Source organism: Callospermophilus lateralis, chromosome 7 (assembly GCF_048772815.1).
Source record: "Callospermophilus lateralis isolate mCalLat2 chromosome 7, mCalLat2.hap1, whole genome shotgun sequence".
In the NCBI taxonomy this organism is placed as follows: Eukaryota; Metazoa; Chordata; class Mammalia; order Rodentia; family Sciuridae; genus Callospermophilus; species Callospermophilus lateralis.
Window position 1 is genome coordinate 61040765 of NC_135311.1, and position 10999 is coordinate 61051763.

A 10999-nucleotide genomic window follows, 5' to 3' on the forward strand; every position below is an offset into this window, starting at 1 on the left:
TTTCATGGTCAGTGGCCAACAGGTTAGCCAAAGACTTTGAGAAAACAAGGTCAGAAGACTGATGACAAGGAGATCTGAGGCAGAGATAAATGAATGAGCCTCTAAGAATAAGCTCAAAATTGAGGATATTTGTGTTCCATGTGATATTTATCAAGGGACAACCACTGCAGAGAAAGTCTTCATTAATCAAGTGGATAGGATGACTCATCCTGAGGACATCAGTCAGCCTCTTTCCCTAATACCCCATGCTTGCTCAGTGGACTTATGTACAAAGCAAATAAAGACTCAATATGCATGGACTCAAAAACAATAAGTTCCTCTCACCAGTTTAAACTTAATCCTGTCACAGCTAAGTGCCTATTCTGCGAGGAACAAAGACTGGACCACCAAGAGCCTCACTTCCTAGGAAACACCAGCTACCTTGTAGCTAATTACATTGGATTCCTTCCCTAATGAAAGTGCCAGCAACTTGTCCTTACTAAAATAGATACTCATTATGGATATGACTCTGAAGTCCCTTCCTATTCTACCAACGGTAATCTTATAGACACGTTATTCTTCATAACTTCTAAATAAGAAACTCATTTCACAGCAAAACAAATGTAGAAGTAAGACCATGACTCTTAAATCCATAGTTTTCTCCATGTACAAAGTCACACCCAGAAGAGGCTGGCTTGATTGACTAATAGAATGGCCTACTAAATCTCAGTTATGAGGTTAAAGGGAGACAAGACCCACAGAGGTTGAAGTACTCTCCAAGAACAGATATCATACACTTTGAGCCAATGAAAAACATATGATGTTATTTCTTCCATTGCCAGAATGTGAGTCCAGAGATAAAAGAGATAAAAATGGGACTTATTCTTCTCAATATTATACTCAGTAGCTCTCTCACAGAATTTTGTATTCTCATCCTTATAAACATGGGCTATACTAATTTAGAGCTCTTAGTTCACAAGGAAGAAATTCTCTTTTTTAAAATTTTTGTCCTTTTAGTTAAATATGACAAAGCACATATCATACATACATGGAGTATAATTTCCCATTTATGTGGGTGTACATGATGTGAAGTGACACTGGTTGTATATTCACATAGAAACATAGGAAAACTATGTACCATTCATTTTACTGCCTTTCCCATTCCTATTCCCCCCTCCCTTTCCTCCATTCCCCCAGTCCCAATCTGATGAACCTTCCACCCCCTCACCTACTATGAGTCAGCATCCTCCTATCTGAGAGAACATTCAGCCTCTGGGTTTTTGGATTGCTTATTTCTCTTAGCATGATTTTCTCCAGATCCATCCACTTACTGGCAAATATCATAAAGTTATTTTTCTCCATGCTAAGTAATATTTTATTGTGTATATGTACCACGTTTTTCTTATCCATTCATCTTTTGAAGGGCACTTAGGTTGGTTCCATAGCATAGCTATTGAAAATTGCGGAGGTATAAACATTGATGTGGCTGTGTCACTATAGTATGCTGATTTTAAGTCCTTTGGGTATATACTGAGGAGTGGGATAGCTGGGTCAAATGGTGGTTCCATTTCAAGTTTTCTGAGGAATCTCCATACTGCTTTCCAGAATGGTTGTACCAATAAGTCATTCCATCAACAATGTACTTTTTGCCCATATCCTTGCCAACATTTATTGTTACTTGTATCCTTGATAATTGCCATTCTCACTGGAGATGGAATATATGTGTAGTTTTAATTTGCATTTCTCTAATTGCTAGTGATGTTGAACAATTTTTTTCATATATTTGTTGACCAAGTCGATGTTGAGAGCCACAGCCGAAGGGGCCCCAGCAAACTTCCAGCTGCCAGCAAACTTCCAGACTGCCGGCTGATGATTGGCTCACAGCAGCCCCAGCAACATCTAACTGATTGGCTCCTCTGCGGTGATGCTCACTGGAGATGCTCATTGAGCTGTTTCCCTGCCCTTTCAGACTACCAGCTGATGATTGGCTCACAGCAGCCCCAGCAACATCTAACAACATCTAGCTGATTGGCTCCTCTGCGGTGATGCTCATTGGGCTGTTTCCCTGCCCTTTCAGACCATGGAGCTGCTCATTGGGGGACTTTTTTGGCTCCGCCCATGCGACCCAGCCAATCGGCCTCAACAGCAGGAGGATTGTGGGAGGTGAAGAGGCTGGTGGGTGGGGAGTGTGGCTTGTGGGAAGCCGGTGGTGGCAGTTGGGCTCTGAGGGTTTTTTCCTGAGGAGTTGTTTTGTTTGGCTTGTGTGGTTCTAAAAATAAAGTTAACTTCTTTTGACAAGTGGGTCCTGAATTGTGCCCAGCCAGACTGCGGCACTCATATTTCTTCTTTTGTAAAGTGTCCAGTTCCTTTGCCCATTTATTGATTTTGTGTGTGTGTGTGTGTGTGTGTGTGTGTTCACTTTTTAGAGTTATTTGTATAACCTAGAGATTAATGTTCTATCTGAGGTGCAGGTGGCAAAGATTTTCTCCCATTATATAGGCTCTCTTCATGTTCTTGATTGTTTTCTTTGCTATGAAGAAGCTTTTTAGTTTGATACTATCTCATTTATTGATTATCGATTTTACTTATTGCACTTTAGGAGTCTTGTTAGGAATTTGGTTCCTAAGCAGACATGATGGAGATTTAGGCCTACATTTTCTTCTAGTAGGCACAGGGTCTCTGGTCTAATGGCTATGTCCTTGATCCACTTTGAGTTTTGTGCAGGGTAAGAGATAGGGTTTAATTTCATTTTATTTACATATGGATTTCCAGTTTTCCCAGCACCATTGGTTAAAGAGACTATCTTTTCTCCAATGTATGTTTGTGATGCCTTTGTCTAGTATGAGATAACTGTATTTATGTGGGTTTGTCTCTGTGTCTTCTCTTCTGTTCCTTTGGTCTTCAGGTCTGTTTTGGTGCCAATACCATGCTATTTTTATTACTGTAGCTCTGTAGTATAATTTAATCTGGTACTGTGATACCTCCTGCTTCACTTTTCTGAGAATTTCTTTGGCAATTCTGGGCCTCTTATTTTTCCAAATGAATTTCATGACTGCTTTATCTATTCTTGTGAAGAACACCATCAGAAACTTAATAGGAATTGCATTAAATCAGTATAGTGTTTCATCTTTTTTGTTAGATTGAATCCCAAATATTTTCTTTTCTTTGAGGGTATTATGAATGGGATAGTTTTCCTAATTACTCTTTCAGTTGTTTTATCATTGATGTATTGAAACACAGTTGATTTTATATCCTGATATTTTGCTGAATTCATTTATGAGTTCTAGAAGTTTTCTGGAGGGATTTTTGGGGTCTTCTAAGTACGGAATCATATCATCAACAAATAGACATAGTTTGAGTTCTTATTTTCCTATTTGTGTCCCTTTAATTTCTACCTTTAGTCTAATTGCTCTGGCTAGATCTTCCAGGCCTGTGTTGAATAGGTGTGATGAAAGAGGGCATCCCTGTCTTCTTCCAGTTTTTAGAGGGAATAATTTCAAATATTTCTCCTTTAGAATGTTGGCCTTGAGTTTAGCATACATAGCTTTTACAAAACTGAGGTGTGTTACTATTTTCCCTAGTATTTTTAGTGTTTTGAACATGAATGGATGCTAAATTTTGTCAAATGTTTTTCTGCATCTATTGAGATAATCATGTGATTCTTGTCTGTAAGGTTACTGGTGTGATGAATTACATTTATTGATTTCCATATGTTGAACCAACCTTGCATTCCTCAGATGAACCTCACTCAAACATGGTGCACTATCTTTTTAATATATTTTTGTATGCAATTTGCCAGTGTTTTGTTAAGAATTTTTGTATTTATATTCATCAGGGATATTGGTCAGAAGTTTTCTTTCCTTGATGTGTCTTTGTCTGGTTTTGATATCAGGGTGATACTAGCTTCACAGAATGCCTTTGGAAGCATTCCCTCCTTTTCTATTTCATGGAATAATTTGAGGAGGATTGGTGTTATTTATTTGAAGGTCTAGTAGAACTTCACTGAGAATCCATCTGTTCCTGGGCTTTTCTTTCTTGGAGGGTTTTGAAGGCATCTTTAATTTCATTGCCTTGAAATTGATGTTTAATTTTCCATGTCCTCCTGATTCAATTTGGGTAGGTCATATGTCTCTAGAAATTTGTTGCTGTCTTCAAGATTTTCTATTTTATTACAGTATAAGTTTTCAAAATAGTTTCTGATTATCATCTGTATTTCAGTGATGTACACTGTGATATTTCCTTTTTCATCACAAATTACTAATTTGAGTTTTCTCTCTCTTTGTTAGCTTGGGTAAGGGATTATCAATTTAATTTATATTTTTAAAGAACCAACTTTTTGTTGATTTTTTGGATTTTTTCTTTTGTTTCAATTTCATTGATTTCAGCTATGATTTTAATTATTTCTTGTCTTCTGCTTTTGGTGTTGATTTGTTCTTCTTTTTCTAGAGCTTTAAGATGTAGTGTTAGGTTATCCATTTGTTGACTTTCTAGTCTTTTAATGAATAAGCTCAATGCAATGAACTTTCTTCTTAGCACTGCCTTCATAATGTCCCAGAGATTTTGATCTATTTTAATCACTATTTTCATTTACTCTAAGTATATTTTTATTTCATCCCTGATTTCTTCTGCCACCCACTGGTCATTCAATAGCATATTATTAGTCTTCAGGTTTTAAAGTAACCTCTATTTTCTATTTTTTCATTTCTTTCTAATTTCATTCCACTTTGATCTGATAGAATGTAAGGATTATCTCTTATTTTTTAATGTTTGCCAAGAGTTGCTTTGTGGCCTAAGATATGCTCTTTTAGAGAAGGATCCATAAGCTAGTAAGAAGAAGTTATATTCAATCATTGATGGATGAAATATTATATATATATATACACACATATATATGTGTGTGTATGTCTATTAAGCCTAAATTATTGTGTTTTTACTTCTATAGCTTCTTTAGTTTTTGTTGTTGTTCTTGTTGTTGTTGTTGTTTGTTTTGTTTTTTGAAAGAGAGGTATATTAAAGTCACCCAGTATTATCATGTTGTGGTCTGTTTGATTCTTGAATTTAAGATGGGTTTGTTTGATTATATGTAGACGATCCATTGTTTGGGACATATTTACTGTTATTATGTTTTGTTGATATATAATTTCCTAAAGCAGTATGAAATGTCCTTCTTTGTCCCTTCTGATTAACTTTGGCTTGAAGTCCATTTATATGATATAAGTATAGAAAATCCTGCTTGTTTATAAGATCCGTGTGAATGATAGGTTTTTTCCCATCTTTTTACCTTCAGTCTGTGGATGTCTTTGCCTATGAGATGAGTCTCTTGGAAACAGCATCTTGATTGTTAATCCAGTCTGCCAGTCTATGTCTTCTGTTTGATGAGCTTAGGCCATTTACATTCAATGTTATTATTGAGATATGATTTTTATTCCCTGTCATTATGGTTTATTTCTGGTTTTTTAATTTGAATTAGTTTCTCCTTTGACTGGCTGTGCTTCCAGTGTAGTTCCTCTCTTTGCTGGTTTTCACCAGGAAAGATGTGGTTTCTTTCCCATATGAAATATTTCTTCTTCATGAAATATTTTATTGAGTATGTTTTGTAGAGCAGGGTTTCTAGTTGTGAATTCTTTTAACTTTTGTTTATCGTGAAAGGCTCTTATTTCAGTCAATTCTGAAGCTTTATTTTGCTGGGTACAGGATTCTTGGCTGGCATAACTTTTATTTCAGAACTTGATTTATATTATCCCAAGACCTCTTAGCTTTGGGGGTCTGGATTCAGAAATCAGTTGAGCTCTGGAAAAGTTTCCTACCCAACATGAGGTTATTTTTCTCTGGCAGCCTTTAAAATTTTATCCTTATTCTGTATGTTAAGCATTTTCATTATAATGTGTCTTGGTGTGGGTCTATTGTAATTTTGTATATTTGGGATCCTATAAACATCCTGTGTCTGATTTTTCATTTTGTTTTTAGGCTTGGGAAATTTTCTGATATTATTTCATTGAAAAAATTATGCATTCCTTTGGTTTATATCTTCAAGATTTCATCTATCCCAACATATCTTAAATTCAGTCTTTTCAGGTTATCTCATATTTCTTACAAGTCTCTTCATGGTCTCCTAACATCTTTTCTCCCTGGTCAACTTTATTTTCAAACTTACATATTTTGTCTTCATTGCCTGAAACTCTGTATTCCAAATGGTCTAGACTGTTGATGATGCTTTCAATTGAATTTTTATTTGGTTTATTGATTCCTTTATTTCAAGGATTTCTGCTTGATTTTTTTTCAGAATCTCTCTTTATTGAAGTTATCTTTCACTTCCTGTATTTTCTCTCTGATATCACTCCTCATATCAACATTTACCTCACTGATTAGTTTAACTATGTACATTCTAAACTCCTTCTCTGACATTTCTTCCACTGTGGTGGTGATGAATTCTGTTATTGAAGTATCTTGGTTTGTTTGGGGTGATTTGTTCCCTTGCTTTTTCATATTGTTTGTGTGTCTACCCATCTAACAGTATGGCTCTGAAGCAGTAAATTTTCTACTCTATAAAAGTATAATGTCCTTGAAGGTTTTCAGTACCCCATCATTTAGGGGGAGACAAATAATAACAACAAACCAATGCAAACAATATACAGTATTAAACCAAATAGTTCCTGCTATGGCATATATAATATTGTCACAATAAACAAAAATGGTATGATCAGTTATTGCATACAATAAAAATAGAAAATTTGCAGCACACCTTTCAGTTTGTGGGGCAGTGTCTTTGATCTCTAAACTTCCTATACCCAGACACAGTTCAGTCCTCCCCAAAATGCAGATTCTTTTAATTCCCTTATCCCTCCACTGTGCTCATGGAAGGACCACTCTGACAGGTGACTCTGGCCATGGTAGCAGCTATAGTACTGAGTATTTCTTCCATACTTTATTATATTCAACTCCTGAGTCCCTGATCTGCTTTGAGTGCCCAGTATTAAATTCCAGTAAAGTCTCCCCTTTCTTTTTGTTCAACCACCTTGCTGAGAAGCTGCCTTTCTTGGTTTCATGCCATGGAGCAGCCAGGAAAGTGACCTGCTCTATTCTGCCATCCTGGAACCTTCTAGAAAATGCTCTTACTAGGGCATATAAAATAGTTCAAATGATTTGGAAGTTGAGACTTCCTATGATACTAAACCAACAAAAAGAGAGAGAGGTTCCTGTACTGGGTAGGGGGATTGGTCTAGATTGCTACAGTGATACTGGGTTACTGCTACATAATGGGATCAACAAAGACTATGTTAGAAACCCAGGGGCTTCTCTGGGTTGCCTCATAAGAACTTTTCCCCACTCGATACCAGGAATAGAATCCAGGGGCACTTAACCCACTGAGTCACATCCACAGTCCTTTTTATTTATTTATTTATTTTTAAATTTTTGACAGGGTCTCACTAAACTCTGAGGCTGGCTTTGAACTAGCAATCCTCCCACCTGAGCCTCCCAAGCCTCTGGGATTATAGGCATGCACCACCATACCCAGCAAGACTTTCATTTAATAGTAAAGTTAATAAGCAAGCCAACTCCTAAGAACACAGCCTCTTCAGAATGAAGATTTGGCTACTCTACAAGGTAAGAAACTCTGACAACTGAAGTGCAGGCCAGAGCAAAGAAAAATCAAATAGAAGAAGAATTTAAAAATACCAAGTAGTTTCATGACCAATTAGAGAAAAAAAAGTAACAAGGTAACTATCCAGATTTGCTGCATTGCTTTTTCTATGTCTTTGTATATAGTAACTATTTTTTTAAACCCCCTGTCCCCTATCACATTATATAAGGAGTGTAGGTGGTTGTTGAATATATTAACAGGTTATAGACTATCCAGGTGAGATTGTGAGTAAACTATAATTAATGCTAATAAAATTAACAGTAATTGGTATAAACTTTGTTTCTCCCTTTTTGAGGGAGAAGGAGAGAATTTCTTCTTTGCACAAAAGAGGAGGCAGGAATGGTGGTGCATGCCTATAATTCCAGAGACTTGGAAGGCTAAGGCAGAAGGATCACAAATTCAAGGTAAACCTGGGAAATACAGCAAGACCCTGTCTCAAAATACACATGTATAATAAAAAGGGACTAAATAATAAAGATAGAAGCACAAACCGTTATTGACAAATAGAAATTTAAATACGTGTAGAAGGGTGTATAGATGCTTGATAGCTAGAAAGGAGGGTTGTGCTGGTTACTTGCTATGGGTATGGGCTGGTGAGATGAGCTGGGAGCTGGGTTCAAAGGAGCTGGTTGTATAATTAACTAAGAAAATGGCGAAAAACCACCCCACGCAGCACACGAACATGAGGTTCTAAGATCGAGGGCAGGATGGCTCTGCGACCTTAATGGTCAGCTCCACGCTGGGTGGCGCTGGAAAGGGAGCAAGATAGAGAACACACTAGGAACCCCTGTATCTATTAGGAAAAAGACATTTGATAGACTATTCCACCCAAATAAGGCAAAGGATGGGTTTTGTAAGGTGGATTTTTGCTTTGTGATGTCTTGTGGTCAGCAGATTGACATCTTGGCAAGTCACACCCATCTCAGGTGCTGTGTGGGATCACAGGCAGAATGAGAGGAAAGGCACATTTACATTGCACAGCCCAATCAATGCACAACACCAAACCAGTCCTCTCATATCATTCAAATGCACATAGCTCACACACACAGTCCATGGTGGCTCGAGACACCCTCCCACCCACCTTCACACACAAACACATGCACACTTCCATCCTCCTACAGCTGTCTTCCTGAGGTGGGGTTTCTAAAAACTATATTTCCCAGACCTCATTGCTATAGTGGCAATAGGGCTATCATTCCAGATTTCAACAGAGCAGGGGGAGAACCTATTGAGAAGTTTAGCTCTGGTCCAAGCAGCATGTGAGCAAATCTATAACCGGTTAGAATGCTCTTCAGCAGTGCAATAGAGGGCACAGGCCTTAGTAGTTTCTGAACTCTTAAGTATACCACCCTCTTCTTTCTTCTCTAATCTAGCCCCACCTTCCCATTAGCTCTTCTAGCATCTCTCATCTGTAATCCATGTCTATTTTTAAAACAGTTTAAAGTACCTAGATTGGTTTCTGATTTCTTAACTAGATCTTAACTGATCAACCATTGTTTGAATGCTTGCATTTTTCAGTCCTAGAATTTTGTTTTGTTCTTTGGTTTTATTCATATATACCATGTAATCTTTAATAATTTCAAGTTTGGTTTATATGTCCTTGAACTTAAGCATAACTCTTTCATGATCTATGTCTGGTGATCCCAGCTTAACAGACCTAGAGTTCCTGCAGGTCTATTTCTATTGCCTGTTGTTTCTGCTGTTTCTCCCTATCTTATTTCTTATGTTTCCAATTACTTCAATTTGTTGCACAATGAATTTAAAACTAATTCACTGATATAATATGAGGCATCTGATGATGTTTCTTCCTCCAAAGAAGATTCACTGGATTGGAGAGCTTTAGAATCAGGGGATTCCTTAATCCAAATTCAAGGTTTTAGATTTTCTTGACCTCACCAGAGTCCTCAAAACTTGGCTACAGTCTACAGTCTAGGACAAGTGGTTTGTTTACAGTTCACCCTTACTCCTACAGAGTAATCCTTATGGGCTCCCAGCTCTTGGTCTCCCACCTCTTCTTTTCTCCAGGCCCCAAAGTTTTACTCCCTCAAGCTTCAAGCTGACAAAAATTAACTCCGCTGTAAGCTAAAAAAAATAGTTACTATATACAAAGACATAAAAAAAGCTAACTCTTACAGAATAGCTAATGTATCCCAAGAAAAAATATCCCAAATTGCTGGGTTTAATTCTCAGGGGATTTGGCTTAACAATTCTTATATTCCTGACTTTGATACTTTTAAAAGGTTTTAAATTGTGTGTTTTAAATTTTGTTCTCAGTTTTCTTCAATGAGAAGCTAGTCTGCTCTTACCAAAGGAGAAAACCTAATTATCTCTTCATAAGTACTATAAACTGAGAGGAGAGTAGCAGAGTTTGAGGCAAAAATATCAATGGAAATAATTAAGATTCTCTTCCTTTGACACTAAACTTAAAAAAATACTAAAGAGATTCCTATAATTTTTTGGTATATAACTTTAAATTTTCTTTTAATCAAAGGTCAATTTTAATGTATATAAACTAAACACTGTCAAAATTTAGTTTTCCATTCTGATATATCTTTATTTGTGACTGATAAAAACATCTAAAAGAGTAATAACAGCCAATACATTTTACATAATTTTAGCAGATAGAAATAAAATTAAGTTGGAGAAAGTCATTACTAACATTTGACCTCTTCCAACTCTTTTTTTTAACTTTGTATATTTTTTTCATGTGGTGCTCAAGATGCCTCACATGTGCCAGACAAGTGCTCTACCACTGAGCCACAACCCCACACATGATCCAACTCTTCCAGAGTTAGATTTGAAGATAAAAGTTTGAAGAAGTACCATAAAGCATGGGACAGGAAGTCACTGAAGCAAAGAAGAATCAAGGTAAAATAGAGGACTAGAAGTTCTACTGTTATAAAATTCAAATCCCATCTTCTACTATTGCTACTGTTATAGCCTTGTGGTAATAATCTTCAATGTTATTACATTATGATCTGCCTCCATTCATCTCAGTCACATGGTCAATAATCTCAATGTTGTTCTTTTCCTTATTTTAATTTTCACTAAAACTACAATAAATTAAATTAAGGGGTTAAGCCTATCTTCTCAGTTTTGCATACAAGTAGGGTAAATTTACCTGATATATAAGTTTTTCTCATGGAACAAACTATATGTGCGAGTTCTCCAAGGGAAAAAAATCATAAACACCTGGAAAGAAACAAACTGAAAACACCCTCTTATTAATAGAACTCCATAAAATGACTAATAAGTAGGCATAATTTGATAACATAGCTACCTGAAAAATAAGAAAATCAGATTGAACCATCAAGGTCACAGAACTGTACTGTCAAGAAATATCACTCAGCATGCCATAATGTTTTTCTCACTTCTCTC